Source organism: Rhipicephalus sanguineus, chromosome 3 (assembly GCF_013339695.2).
Source record: "Rhipicephalus sanguineus isolate Rsan-2018 chromosome 3, BIME_Rsan_1.4, whole genome shotgun sequence".
NCBI lineage: Eukaryota > Metazoa > Arthropoda > Arachnida > Ixodida > Ixodidae > Rhipicephalus > Rhipicephalus sanguineus.
In genome coordinates, this window is record NC_051178.1 from 200,471,804 (window position 1) to 200,480,096 (window position 8,293).

Consider the following 8,293-nt stretch of genomic DNA (forward strand, 5'->3'; position numbering starts at 1 on the left):
CCTCCCCCGACGCAGCTCAGCGGCACACTCTGGCGTCGCACCTAGACGTGCCGCCGCGCTGGCCGAGCGCCCACGGTCGAATGCGCTTTCGAGCGCATCCCCGGCCGCCGCCGCTATCGGAGCCCCCTCCTCCTCTTCCCCATGATTTCTCCCGCTTTCCCCATCGTCCCGAACGACGCTCTCACGCTGGCGCACTCCCCCGGGAAAGGAACGACGAGGCAACGCAGCGGCGCACGGGCGTGTGCGTCACCTCACGGAAGGACCTGTCCGCGTTGTATCAACATTACGCGTTGATTGCGCCGCCGTCCCATTTGAGGAGGGGAGAGGAGGGAGAGTGCCCGTGAGTTCACCGGCGCCGGAGCGCGGTACCTGCGATCAAACGAGAGCAGACCTCGCAGGAAGCGCAGGTGTACTTTCGAGCTCCTCCTCCTCTACCACATTTTTCCCTCTCCCCTCCATCCTCACGCTTTCGGTTTCACCTCTCCCGGTGCGTGTTTGCCGAAGCGAGCCATGCGCGTCGCCGGCGCACCGCCTATATAATGCACACAAAGCGGCACAGGGCCCCTGCCGACATAATTAGCAGCAACGAGCACGGCGCCGCCCGCAAGAACACGCTTGTACGGCACGACGAAAAAATAAACGACGCGGCGCCGATCCGGACGCAAATACGCGATTGCCTTCGGCTGGCCTTTGCGGGCAGACCTGTTATCCGCGCACAAAGCGGTACAGTGTGCGTCGATGAAAGGCCCTCACTGTTTGCTGGGGCTGACAAACAACCAAAAAGAAGGATATACGGTACACAGGGCGGTTCAGGCCATAACATCCCCAATGTTTCTTTTTTCGTTGTTGTTTTTGGTATGCATACGTGCGTGCTCATGTCGGCTTTCATATCGTCTCGTTTCGCTGACCACATAAGTTCTGTTTGTACTTTGTACCTCTGCCGTGTTTGTTCATTCCTTTTACATTTCGTGTTTTCCTAATGCATCGTACAAATGGCTGTTTATGTTTACGCACCCAGTCGCTTCCGAATATCCGCAATTCCAATACTAGGACTGTGTGTCCTTCAAAGCTTCGCGATGGACGATTATGCGTTCGGGATTTTATGTCGACTCGCAAATAATTTATTGAGGTGATAGTAACACGGAATCGCAAGACATCTCTTTATAAAAGTGTATGACATGCGAGTTGGGTCACATCGTAATAGGGACATGGTAAGCACACAGGACAGGCGCTGACTGACGATCCTTATTAAGGAGGGCAAAGAGTAAATACAAAGGGTCTAACTGCACTCTTACATTCAAGCCGAACCATTTTGACACGAGGCGAGCTCACAAAGCACCGCGTTAGAACCTATCTATACGCGTAGTCGTTCAACATCCAGCCAGCTTTCTCGCGGAGACTCATTCGCGACACTGCGTCTCAGACTCGCCCTCATCCGAGATCAGCGACGCGAACTTCAGACCTATTCGATTCGCGCGTATTTCAACTACAGCGCCATGGATGCATGGCCTCTTCTTTGACGTTTAATCAGCTCAAAATGGAGGTACCTGCACGTCGTCCCTTCCTTCACATAGAGCAGGCTGGTGTAGCGGTGGATTATATGAACGTGTACTGCTAGAAAGGTAGCAGACACCTATCACGATGTACCGGACCAGTCCTGCACCGACCTGCATTTCGCAGAATAAGTACGAGGGGAATCGAACTGATATTTGCTCACTCACGGGTGCATAAAAGTCTGAATGACAGACTCGCACCCACTCGCACTTACAACTGCTCTGAAGTTCGCTGACGAGTGAGTGAATGGATGTCTCGACTAAGATTGCGCTGTTTCTATATTTCTAATACGACTGGAGTCACCTCTAACTCGAATATGCGCGTTCAAGAACTAAATTCCAATTACGTATTCTGTTAATCGCAAGTAAAACGACTACACTACGCATAGCAAGCCAGTGATTTGGGAGAGTTCAAAATCGCACAGAACTCCCAGGAATGAAAACACACACAGAAAGTGGAGCGATGAGGCTATAAGAGTGACATAGAAACAGCAATGTGTATTATATAACGTGTTATATAACAGACAACCCACAGGGAACCTCTCACTTTTCGTCCGTTCGCAAGCTTGCCAGCAGAACGTCATAGCAAATATATAGTATTACATGCGTTGAAAGAGATAGGTTTTAATCCGTTTCTAGAACGTTCCTCCTTATGTCTATCTTATTACTACGGTAATGACGCTCGAATTTTTATAACGCGAGAGTGGTAAAATAAAGCGAAAATAGTGTTTTGCAGAGCCCCCCTCCCCCCCCCCCCGTCTTCCAAGGAACATTTGAAATCTGGCATATGTTGCGAGAATTGCATCTTTTGCTTAAGCCCTCCAACCTTTGTAAAATACAGATGATCTGAACAATCCCAAAAGGTTCAGTAGCGCAATCTCAAATAAAATTGCAATATGCACTTTTTTTAACCCTTTCAGTCCCCAATCAATTATTTTAAATGTAAGCAACCGGTTTTTAAATTTTTAGATGTGCATGATCATGGTAATTAAAAAAATTAAAAACAAACTGTTTGCTCACTTTTTTCAATGAAGAGTATTTAATGTGGAAATTATTTTAATTAATCATTATTATTTAATAATATTTCAATTATTTTTACTTAATTCATTACTCAAACAGTTATTAAGATGGGATAGCCCACATTCCAATTTTCGACGCAAAACTATAATAAGTGCCCTATCTCTGCATGGTGAAAGAAGAAGCTGCCTCAGCGAAACGCGCGAACAGCATGACCGCTTCTGTAATTTCTTTGTTCAGACGTGACCTCGCTTTGTTGTATGTACCAGGTTGGCACCATATGTAGAGCAGATGCTAAATATGAGCTCTTGAAAAAGAACAACGCTTTATCTTTACCGGGTGCTTGCTGAGTGACCTAGAAAATTGATGATTCCAACTGGAATCACTGGGCCTGAAAGGGTTAACCGACTGCATAAGGATTGGAAATTATTTCTTATCACTACTTTCACAATACATGTTGTAAGGTCGCGCTCGGCGTGACATCCCCCGCCCCCTTCCTGCTTGGTAACGTCTTCCCGAGAAACGGAGCCGGCTCGACGTGGCACCCCTTCCTCGCCTGCCTGACGGATTCCTGAGAAACGGCGCCTCAGCTTACTCTGCCTCCCCTGCTCCTTCCACGAAACTGCGAGGACGGGAGGATAAAAGGAGCGCCCGGGAAAAGACGCGGGGTCTTTTGAGTCTACGAGGAGAGCTGGCCGGCTAGACACCGGCACGACCGCTTTAGGCCCCACTGCGGGTCATACTTTATTTGCTGTCTTTTTGAATTGTAAACAGTTGTGTACATAAAGTTGAATTGGTAAAACGTCCAGCGGGTGAAAGCGTCTTCCTCCGGAGTAAAGTCACGAAGACGGCGGTGATCATCCTCGCGAAGCAACGATCCCGGCTTTGCTTCGCCACCAAGAACCTCGTCCGAACTGTATACCGAGTTTGGACGAAAATTTACTCATGTTTACAGTTTTTTTCTCTCTCTCAATAAATATTTGTGCTATGTGCGCCTTTCCATTTGTATTTTAAGAGCATACAGCATGTAACTATTTAACTTTACAAAATTACGTGCATCACGCTTTACGTGGATACAATTTTTTATATCTTTGCGATATATGCGTGCCCTTTTCGTTGCCATTCGCTTTAATCTATTTTAAAACATCTTTATGCAATGGATCCATTGCTAGCCAAACTGGCCAAGGCTCCAGATGCGTGATTATAATATTGCTGTACCAGTTCCGTTTGCCAATAAAGCTATTTTAATTCTTCATTTCATCGTTGAGCGTAAAGGCAAAATGCCTACTGGCGGTGCAGTTGAATTTCGAATAAGTAAGACGCAGCAGGTTGGCGAGACACAGGATAAAATAATTTAAGAGAAAAAGATAAACCCAGCGTTTCTCGAGCCGTAAAGCGTTCGTGGGGCAGCCACGTTTCCAACGACATAGCTGCCAGTGAAACCCAGGGCAGGCGCAATTGGGAGATAACCAGCCCTATTACTTCAACTTCGCCAGGCGGAGAGCACTTCGAAGTGCAGGCGAAATTGCCATCATATTGACTCTTCCAGAGAGGAGAGACAGACGCGATAGCATGCCGAGGGCCGGCCGGCTTCGTGCCTCGGAATCGAACGGGAGGAGGGGACGTGCACGGCGCGTTTCGAGTTAATGGACGCCCACCGCCAGATTCCGGGCCAGTAAATATGATTAAACGCATAAAACACGGTCTCGCGCAATCTAACGCGCTCATCTCCAAACAATATCGGGTAGAAAGCCGAACGCCTGTTCGCCCCATACGCAGAAGGTATCATTAAAGGAAACGAAAAAAGAAAGAAAGGAGAGGGCGCGCTGGCGGCCCCCTTTTGCCAATCGCGTACGATGGCTTCTTTCCCAAACATGGTAGAGAAAGAAGGGCACCAGTTCAGGCGTGAGAGAGAAAGCTGGGAAACTTGGAGGGGGGGGGGGGGGGGGGAGAGACGGCTGCATGGCTTGCATTACCGGACAAGCCACGACTAGCCTCCCACTATATCGACGTCTGCTTCATCAAACGATCTCTGGAGAGGCACGCGTCTGCCGCAGCACGGCAAGGCATCCGTGCAACGAACCGATATATAAAGGAATAGAAAAGCGCGATCTATGGCTCGCCAATAGGAAGGAATGAAGGCCGGCGCGAGCGAAAACACCACAGTCCCAAGCTCGCTTGCAGAGCCGCATTCGATGATCGATGCTCAATGCCCTGAAAGTGGCTTCGCTGCAATGCAAAGAGAAAATGCGGCGAGACAAACGTCGCAGGGGAGATGGACGCGCTGCCCGACGCGCCAGCTATGGGGAGAAGGGGAGGGAGGTAGTACATTAAGCGGATCACCACGGCACGCGGGACTCGTTCACATTTACCGGAGGCCCCGGAAAGAGAGAGAGAGAAAGAAAGGCGTGTTCACATTAACCGCATCATTCAATTCCGGGCACTTTTTTCCAGTTTTGCTGTTAGTCGTCAGTAATAACTGCACGACAAACTGTTTACAGCGGCATCTTACGATCACAGTACGCACACAAGTTCATTCGTGCTGTTGCTTCTGAAACCGCCCGGTAAACACTTTTTGGAGACCGTCTTATTTATTATGTTGGTTATTGATTACGGTTCTCAAATATTCCGTCTCATAGCTGCTTTCGTATGCTGTTTCCATTTTCTTTCAAACCGGAAAACTATGCGAATCCGAGCGCTGCGTCTGGCTGCTGCTTCTGCGAGCGGCATCTGGGTTTCAGCATTAATTAAAGAAAGCTTTTCTTTTCTGAAGCTTTTTTTTTTAACAGAAAGACGGGCCGCGTGGTCGCAGCTGCGTTTTCAGCGGCATTATTGTGATTATTCTCTCTGGCTTAGAAAAAGCAAAAAAAAAGAAAGAAAGAAAGATCCAGAACGAAACGTTAACCTCAACCGCCGTTCCCTCGAAAAGACGGAAGATATTTTTGCTTTTTCTTGCAATAAGGCGCGTAATTTCTTCACATACATATCGTACGTATTAAGCAAGGCCCCAGACTGCTGCATTTGAATTCCACGGAGCGTTTCGTCGTTTTGTTATTACATACCTCGCGACTATAAACAACTCGACTGTGCATGTGCATAGCTCGCTGCGGCTCCTCCACACTCGGAGAGAAAAGTACGACGACCAATTCATCAATTACTCAATCAGCCGAAGGCTCCGCCGTCTGCGCGCGCCTGTTTGTATGCGATGTAAAAAAAAAATCCTCCGAAAAAAAAAAAGATATTCAGAAAAGAATGAAGAGATGTAGAAGGACGAGAGAAGCGCGTGATAAGGACCGTCTCAACAAAAAGTCATTTTTCTTTCCTTTTCTCTCTCTCAGCCAACTTCTGATAAAACGCCTCACATCACTCCGACAGCGCCGACAACCTATAGGCCGCGATTTCGATTTGCGGAGCCACATCCCTCACAGCAGCACCGACTGCGACTGTAGTTTTCTCGGACCCCGGGTTCTTGAAAATCACGGAGACCCACGGTGGCCGACGAACGCGGCGCGCTGAAGTTTCTCCCTTGACGGCTCGGCTCGCTCGAGAGATGATGTATACCGCCGTGTGTCTGGCAACACCCTCTCGCACCAACCCCGCTACTACAACACCCCGGCCTTCTTTCACGTCAAATCTGCCTTCTCCACCTCCACTCGAATTCACGCTTTAACCGACTTTTTCTCAGATATTTATTTTCGTGCTCGAGTAAGGAACGAATCAATTCCGGGCGGCCGAAAATTTGTCCGACTCAGCTCTCGGCCTGCGGGCTCAAATAAGAAGGCATCGATGTCGGCTGCTTTCGGTAGCGGTGCGTTTCTTGGCAATTGCCGCGACATCGTTCATACAGAGAGAGAGAGAGAGAGAGAGAGAAAGAAAGAAAGAAAGAAAGAAAGAAAGAAAGAAAGAAAGAAAGAAAGAAAGAAAGAAAGAAAGAAAGAAAGAAAGAAAGAAAGAAAGAAAGAAAGAAAGAAAGAAAGAAAGAAAGAAAGAAAGAAAGAAAGAAAGAAAGAAAGAAAGAAAGAAAGTCGTGGAAACGGTAACGACTGAAAACGAACAATCAATCACGAAGGGCTTCACGACCGTCGCGGCCATTTCCTTCTCAAATAACCCGTTATCGCGCAAAAAGGACACCAAAGTAATAATTTAAGAGCAAAAAAACGTGTACTAGCGAGTTACTATAGGCGAATTGGCTGCATGAAAAGTGGCACTAGATGACAAGACTCGCCCTCTCTCCCTCCTATCTTTGAAATGCAAAAAAAATAAAATAAAAATAAAAGCTTGGAGCACCGTTCATGCTCACAAAAGCACACCATCCAAAACGTCCGTGCAGTCGACAGGCGAGCGATGGAAACGTGCTGTCTTCCGCAACCCGCCCATTGCGGTCGAATGCGTTCATTGACAGATGCAAGACGGCGAAGCAAAGACAAAGCGAAGCCATCGCACTGAGTACCGCGAGAGCGCGCAACGCGCGCAGACGCACACAAACAGCCAGCGGGAGATACGAAGGGAGGGCGAAAAAGCGCGCGGGAAAACCGAATGCAGTCCCCGGTTGTTGTTGTTGCTGTTGTTGTTGTTGCTGTTGTTGTTGCTGTGGTTGTTGCTATTGCTCTGACGCTCTCCGTTAGGCGAGCGCTCACGCATTAACTCACGGACGAGCTGGTTCGTACGAGCCAGCCCGCTGCGCAGCAAGAGTGGATAAAATGTGCGGATTAGTTTAGTCGTACATCAGACCGCGAGTAGATCGCTGTGGTGTCACTTGCGACGCGCCTCAATGTCTGCAGCGCGTGGGGGAAATGCGCCGCCTGCCTGCTCGTTAAATGCGGCTTCTCCGCAATAATGGTCACCAAGAGGAAAAGCCCGCTTTATGGACTACTCCTCCGGAGCGGTGTAGGTGGTCTGCTGTGTGCACAGGCCTTGAATGCATATCGCACGTGTACATACAGTACAATATCATCGTCATTCGAACCACTTTCTCTTGCATTTCTCTTCCCACTTGCAGAGTTCAAGGCCAAAGACAAGTTTAATAATAATAATAATAATAATAATAATAATAATAATAATAATAATAATAATAATAATAATAATAATAATAATAATAATAATAATAATAATAATAATAATAATAATAATGCATTTGCTGTTCTCCGTGTTTTCTTTTTCTTTAGTTTTTCCCCCCACAAATAAAGGATCACGATGAAGAGGCTACAAATCATAACTACAGAGAGCTTATTGTTCGCCCCTAGGTTGTAACACAGGTGGTAGAAGCTAGTGTACGCTGTACACAATCACACAACAGTAGTTCGTCAGAAAGATTAGCTAAGAAGCCTGCCAGTGACATGCACGCCCATCACGACTTCCATTTCTCAGGAAATAAATCTAGCGCACACCTCGAGCAGATGGGCGTTCAAGATGGCACTGTTGATGACGAACGCGGAAACGGTTGATGACGAATCGCGGAAAAGAGATAATATTAAAATAAGAAAAAAAATAGATAAAAAACTGCCAATAAAGCAATGTAACACTCTAAACGATACGATTTTATAATTATGCGAAATGCGAAGTTAACGAAATTGATAGATATGTATATATACAATGAAATAAGAAGGGTATTTAACAGCGTGTGACAAACCGTTGTGCAATAACTGATCCATTTAGAAGGTGCTTACAGCGCACATATGGTTAGGAAAGAAGACAGGCAGAGTGCAAAAATATGGTTCCTTTAA